Here is a 7,511-nt window from a genome sequence, read left to right as displayed (position 1 = left end):
GATACACTTTGCCAAAAGGAAATTTGAAGTTATTATTTGCACATGCTTGAGCCTTTAGTGTCAATTGAGATGTGGTCCAAACCCATGCAGGCAAGGTTCTCATTAAATTTCCACACTAATTGTTTGGGGCAAATCAACAAGAAATCTTAAATGGGACTTGATAGGAGTGTAAGCTATGAAAAATACCTAGTGATTTTACATGAGCTACAACTAGAGAGCTAATGTACAAGACCATAAATACCATTTGTTGAGACTAAACTTTAACGACCAAAAACAATGGCAAACCAAATAAATAAAACACAAGGATCACATGTTAGTGCAACGGTTAGAATGAAATTCGAAAGTCCCCAAGTTGTGGGTTCGAATCTACCGTGTGCGAGGGATGCCACTTGTGTATGTGGATCATAACATGTGTACTTTCCACTTTCAAGTTAAGATACTTTCCACTTTCAAGTTAAGATCAAAAAAAAAAAGAAAATAAAAAAAAAACAAACAAACTAAAGTCAAAAATGTTATAATATTCCAAAAATAGTTTACTTGATTGGGAATTATGCAAATATAGTGTACAATACTATTAAGGTGCATGGTAACTAAACAGCCAACAAAACCTCACCCCTGTATCTCTCTTACTCATATGGCAATTTACAAAGGCATCTTCTTCAATTCCTCAGGGTAGATGCAAGTCAAATATAAAGCATGATGAATAAAACATCCCCCATTCTTTACGTATAAGCCTACTTCTTAGCAATCGGACCTGTATTAGCATTCCCATTACCAAAAAAAATTATTTGAAACTATTGTCAATATATAGTAGGCATAAAAAGACTCATCCGCCGAATGTGTATCAGCAAAGAAGCTGCCTCAGGTGATTACAGCCAATTGAGAAATGTGTAATGGATTGGAGAAAGTAAAGCCATCTTTGGGTGGTTTGGGCGTAACACAAAGAGATTACAAAGGGGGAGATCTCACCAAGGGGGTCATATCCATGGGGTAACTACCAAGGACCCTTAAGAAGCTTGTGAACTCTTGCAATTCAGCAAGGGCATTTTGAGCTCTGGGGTCAGCCATGGAGGCTTCAAAATCAATGTAGAAAAGGTACTCAAAGTACTTGGCTTTACCACTGTTGGTATCATCGACAATGCGGAGGGGCTTCTTGCGTTGTGGCCGGCTCTCAATCTTGGTGAGGTTTATGTCTCTGAAGGCAAAGGCAGAGAGGACTTTGAAGAGGGAGCCTGTGGCCTCTTCATTGGCAAAGACAATGCTGGTTTTGAAGGGCCTATCCACTCTCGGGATGATGGGCTCCCTAGCAAGCATCACAAAGCGAGTGACATTGCCACTATCATCTTGAATACCATCAGCAAGTATGTTCATACCATAGATCTCTGCCGCCCGGCTGCTGGCGATGGCGGCAGTGTCGCGGATATTGTTTTCGGCGATGAATTGCGCAGCGCCCGCAGTGTCGTCGACGGCTTCCCGGGCGACGCAGAGGCCGAGACGCGTGAGGGTATTCTCACATTGAGCGAGAGCCTGGGGGTGGCTAATCACGCGTCTCAGTTCGGCCTTGCAGACTCCGGGCATGGCAAGGAGGCAATGGTGGACGGGCAGCTGGACCTCGCCCACAATGTGGAGGCGGTGGCGGAGGAGGAGGTCATAGTTGCGGTGGATGCTGCCGCCCAGGGAGTTTTCTACGGGCAAGACGGCCCGGTCCGCCAGCCAAAGCTCCACCGCCTGGAAGGTCGCCTCAAACTGATCACATGGGACCGGCTCGCACTGCGGGTAGGCTTTTCCTGCCGCGGCTTCGCTGTATGCACCCGGCACCCCCTGATAAGCTACCCGGAGCGTCGAGCCGTGCATCGGGGCAGGAGCGAGATCTGAGATGGTCAGCGGGCGTGGAAGGTAGAGATCCTTGCTTGCTGCCACCATGCTGTCCAGGCTGTCCACCCCGTTGACGTGGACCAGATCCACCTGCTGCTGCGCCCCCCCGCCCACTTTCTCCTTGCTGAGCTGGGACGCCACCTGGCCGTTCATCGTGGCGCACAGGCTCTTCCAGTCGTGCAGCCGCCTCTGGCTCTGCATCTGCTGCTGCGGGTAGCCCGCCCACGAGGCCGAAGGTACCATGGCGCTGTTGTGATGAAGCCCATGCTTGCCCAAAATGATGCTCTGCTGCATTTCTAAGGTTTGCCCTAGAAAAGAGCTGCACAGCGTGTCACACGCCATCGCCACAAGGAGAGGGAAGGGAGAAACTCGTAGGGATGGGACAGATGAGAGCTTAAATGCGAGGAAAAGGCTCAGGGGTTGTGGATGGGTGAAGAGGTAATAAGAGGGTAGAGCCAAAGAGAGAGAGAGAGAGAGAGAGAGAGAACCGACACCACAGCAAGGGGAGCGTGGGTGTGTTCTGGCGTGAAGATGTTTCCCTTTTGCCTTTATAGTTTGTGCACGGGCGTTTGCAACGTGTTCTCTTAGGACTCGGTCCAAGACGTTCCATGTGTTGATTGATTTGTTAATTGCTTTGCTCCCCTCTCTCACATGAACTTGTCAAACTTCAAAGCCTTGCTTGGCACGCGCCAAGTCCACACGATAGGTGGCGAATTGAAACGTGTCCTCATTATGAATCTCATTATGAATGGAGCCACCATGTGGCATGCACCCTCGTAGATCCTCTCACATCACTCATCTTCGTTGATCTCAAAGCCAATATGGTGCCTTTCCAACCCGATCAACTTGATGAAGGTCTTTCGAGGCCTCTGAGGCTATGGATGCTAAATCTTTGCTTCTTAACAACCTTTAAGAAGAGATTTATATGTTTCAATCCCCACTTTACCAGCCCCAAGATCATCCTCATCAAGTGTGCCACCTTCAAAAAGCCTTGTGTGGCCTCAAGCAATCTATCTCTTTGGCAATGGTATTTCAAATTTCATCGATTTATGGTTCAGAAGGGCTATGCAGGATTGGTTGTCACAATAAAGAGTGATTGGAAGACGTTGAAGAATGACTATTCGACTGTCATTCACCCATCCTAGTCGTGCATCAATGAATAGCGAAAGGCAAATGTTGTCACTCGCCATCGCGCACATAAGCTTCACACACTTAGATTTTCCAAGATTTTACAACCTTAGAACAATAGACAACTATTAATTAATGATTTTCTTTTTTCATACACTTTGGCACCCTATTTGGTGGTTGTGAAAGAATGTTTTGGAGATGCCATATAGTCTACACCTCACAGGTGTGGTAGGCAACGATTGAACCCATGACCATTTCATTCCCGACATTCTCCCCTTAACTAACCCACCAACACTGCCCATGGGTTTGTGAAAAGAGTGTTGAGTGCAGAGCTAGCTTTACCATGTATGCAACCCACATACATGGACACTTGGCAAAGGGGCATGTGAAGGTAGTGCCCACCAGTAGTGGAAAACCTTTTTACTCAAATGGCACTTCTTAACAAACATGTGTCAATCACCCTTAATTAGGTGTGGCATGCCCTACTCAAAGACAATCACCCACATCTAGGCACCTAGCTTAATAGAACGTCCCTCTCGCTTGCTAGTGTCAAACATGTTTCTTCAATGTAAGTTTTTACATCTTGCTTACATAGATAATGACTAAAACTATGTCTTAGCTCTTTTAGCCATGTAGTATTAAGCTTTGATCAATATACTATGTGTGTTGCATTTTACATAAACAAAATCAAACTAAGTAACTTAACAATGTAAGTTTTTACATCTTGCTTACATAGATAATGACTAAAACTATGTCTTAGCTCTTTTAGCCATGTAGTATTAAGCTTTGATCAATATACTATGTGTGTTGCATTTTACATAAACAAAATCAAACTAAGTAACTTAACAAAGTAAAGAAGGCAACTTGTTTAAACTGCACCCTCACCATCATAAACAGACCTATCACTTGGTCTTCAACAACCAAAAAATTTGTTTTTCTTAGCATTGAATAAGAAACCTCTATCTAGCTATGTGCATTTCTCATCTACTAGAAAAACTGTTTCCCAAAATTAGCAGCCAAAAATGCATAGGTTGAGGACTGTTATAACACCTTATTTATTGTCTAATATGTATTTATTCATACTTTGTAAACAACTTGATGGTACATTTTAATTATTCCTTGAGAATTGGTTTTTCCATACATTACTATTCAATGTAAAATAGCATCACCTACGATGTAAGATAATATTGACTAGGGGCTATGATATAAATGTAGAATTATGAAAGTAGTTCAAGCAACACAATCTTGTACTTGAAGGTTAAACATGATTCTTAGCGTGGTAGTATTACAAGCAATATTCAATCACGTTGCTTCCTTTTTTGCACTTCTCAATATTATCTATCATGTACTCTTCAAAACAAATTATCTCAAAGTTATCTATAGTGTGCTCTTCAACACAAATTATCGCAAAGTTATCTAAAATGTACTCTTCAACACAAATCTAAACACATGAATAAAGTTTTCTAAACACATAATGACAAAGAATAAAGTTCTCACAACGTCTTACATAGCTACTTTTCAAACTTTTAGTGCCTACATCTTAAAGCATTTGCACATGTGAAAACCAAGAGCTTCACCATAAATTTGAGCCATTTTATCTCAACGAGTATATCACAATCAATCTTTGTACCATAATTTGTCTAAGAAGAGCACACTACTTAGATCAAGGTAAACAATCCTAATGAGAAGTTTCAAATACCTCATTTATAGACCTAAGATCTTGCTTTATCATATCTTGCACCATAATTAGTCTAAGAAGGGCACACTACTTAGATCAAGGTAAACAATCCTAATGAGAAGTTTCAAATACCTCATTTATAGACCTAAGATCTTGCTTAGATCAAGGTAAACAATCCTAATGAGAAGTTTCAAATACGTCATTTATAGACCTAAGATCTTGCTTGAATATATATGCTAACTTGATTAACATCTATTTTAATAATTAGATCAAATATTTAATTGAGTACAACTGGTCTTTTAAAACACACAAAAACCTTTCTAAGAAAGAGATGGTAGATTTTCTTAGTGAATAGAGGTGAGTATTATGTCATGCATGCTAGTGTTGTTCCAATGACTAACCTCTCATGTAAAATGTAAGAGACATAATTATAATTTCTATAATAGGTCTAAAAAGGTTTGCATTTATGAAATATTTTTATCTATTTACTCATGGCAGTATGTTTTAGTACTTAACATGTTTTTGGTACCGATGCTTTTGGGTGGATATTTGGTGCCACATGTGTATCTGTACACCCGGGGGGGTGTTGAAATATACAAGTGAATAGGGTGTGTGCGGGAACAAGCCCTTGGTTTAGAGGCTGTAAAAGAGGATGTGTAAATGTGAAAGAACCTGTGAAAAGGTGAGAAGAATCTATTGGGAGAGAATAAAGGGTAGCATGAGAAGATTTAGGAAGTGTGGAGATATTCTGGGAAAAGTGAAGAGGTGGAGAGAATAAAAGAGGTGGAGATATTCTGGGAGAGGTGGAGTGAATCAAGGAGAAATCAATGGGATTATATGCTTGGATGTAAAATCAGTGGGATTATATGCTTAGATGTAAACTCTATAAATTGACGCATTGGCCTAATGAGAATTTGCTAGTTTTTGATTATCCATGCCTACATTAAGCTATTTGTTAATTACTCACTAATCACATCTTAATTATTTGCTAATCACTTTGTTAATGATGTTGATTCTAGTATTTGATCCACCATAGCTCATCACATTGCTCTAATTTCAACATGGTATCAGAGCCATGCCTAGAATCCATCAGGTTTATGAGCCCATTATCTAATTAATTAAGATTAGTAGATAATTAAAAAATAATCAAAATTTTAGTTATTTTTCAACTCACCTCTGTATCCCCAGCTGGTGGAGGAGCTCTAGCTCCTTGCACACTCATCATTAGGTCAAACCCTTTTAACCCTAGCTAGCCGACTCATAGGAGCTCTAGCCAGTCAAGATAGAAGCGCAAACCGCCGTCGGTTGCTGCAGAAATCGACGATTTATCAAGCACCATTTTGTTGAGAAGATTTTGACATTGCTGCTTCATCCAATCAAATTGCTCTAATTCCTCTTAGCCTCGGGGGTTTTCAAGCATGCTCTACAAGCTAGTGAAGATAGAATTCAATTTGATCAAGTTTACATTGAGATTAAAGCTCTTCATCAAATCTGCACAGAGCAGGTGACTTTGGTAAAACAGAGATTAAGCTTTCAATATTTGGTCAAATCTTGTGTTTATTGGCTTAATCCTCTACTAGACTCATTGCTATTGATGTCTTTGAAAGCATTTGAGCTCATTTGAAGTCTAAGGCACCAGATCTGGACTCCCCGCATACTCTGTTTTTTGCACACTAAACAGAGGATTAATTTGCTAATTAATGAGATTAATCAGTACTAATCACTGTATTTTGGTGCAATTGAGGATTCAAATTAACCATTAGGTATCTGATACAGATCCTTATAACTTCAGATTGCAATTCGGAGTTGGTTTGATACTCCAACCATTCTGTGCAAATTGGTTACCCTTGATTTAATGTAGTTTTTGGTGATTTTATGCTGATAAATTTGTTTTGTAATCATCTCTTAAACACCAGATTGAGTTGTAAAAGGGTAGACACTGCCCTTGAATCTTGAAATTGGATCAAGAGGTAAGACCCCCTCCACATCATCATGAGTACATCACAAGAAATAGCCAAATTTAATGGGGAGCAGTTTTACACATGGCAGACAAAAACCATGTATTTGCTCATGAGGAAAAATCTGTGGGGGGTAGTTGAGGGAAGAGATAAATGCCCAGAGATGAGAGGGAAAAATGAGTGGAAGAGCAGGAATGAAAAAGCATTGGGACTTATTGCACTCAGTTTAAATGATGAAATCATTCATCACATCACAGGGATACAATGGGTAAAAGATGCATGGGATGAACTCAATAAATTATTTGGCACACAAGCTAAAAATTCAAAGATATATCTGTTAATGCAATTATACAAATTGGATATGAAGGAAAGTGAACCTTTAATCATACACTTGAACAAATATAAAAGCATTAAGCAACAGTTGCTATTGGCAAAAAGGTAGAAGATGATGAGGCACTAACAGTGCTTCTGAAGAGTGTGGACAAAGGTGAATATGAAAATATTGTAGCAACACTAAAGAATGTACCTGAATTGAAGCTACACGAGATAGAAGCAACTCTACTAGAGCAAGAGAGCAGAGGCAAAGAGAAGAAATGGCTCGACTCAACAGCAGCAGGAGAAGAAAAAACATTCTTCACCCGAGGAGGATTCTCTCGAGGACGAGGACGAGGACGAGGAGGAGGCAGAGTAGGAGGAAGGACCTTCACTTGCCATAACTGTGGAAAGCCAGGACACATGGCAAGAGACTGCTACTACAGCAAACCCAGTGGAGAAGGAACGACATCGACAAACTTCATGGAGGCTCCAAAGGAAGTGGAGTTGGATCATCTTTTCTGAGAGAGAGAGAGAGAGAGAGAGAGAGAGAGAGAGAG

General features: G+C 40.9%; 1 pseudogene across 1 annotated transcript; it reads right to left on the bottom strand.

The window, feature by feature from the left end:
* Positions 1 to 641: 641 nt before the first annotated feature.
* On the bottom strand, positions 642 to 2,403 carry LOC147628935 (arogenate dehydratase/prephenate dehydratase 6, chloroplastic pseudogene; annotated as a pseudogene). Its single transcript, XR_015267862.1, has one exon. The product of XR_015267862.1 is annotated as an arogenate dehydratase/prephenate dehydratase 6, chloroplastic pseudogene (transcript).
* Positions 2,404 to 7,511: the final 5,108 nt, after the last annotated feature.

This window comes from Cibotium barometz, chromosome 18 (assembly GCF_041138505.1).
Source record: "Cibotium barometz isolate CiBa-2024 chromosome 18, ASM4113850v1, whole genome shotgun sequence".
NCBI lineage: Eukaryota > Viridiplantae > Streptophyta > Polypodiopsida > Cyatheales > Cibotiaceae > Cibotium > Cibotium barometz.
This window is presented reverse-complemented; position numbering and strand designations above follow the sequence as displayed.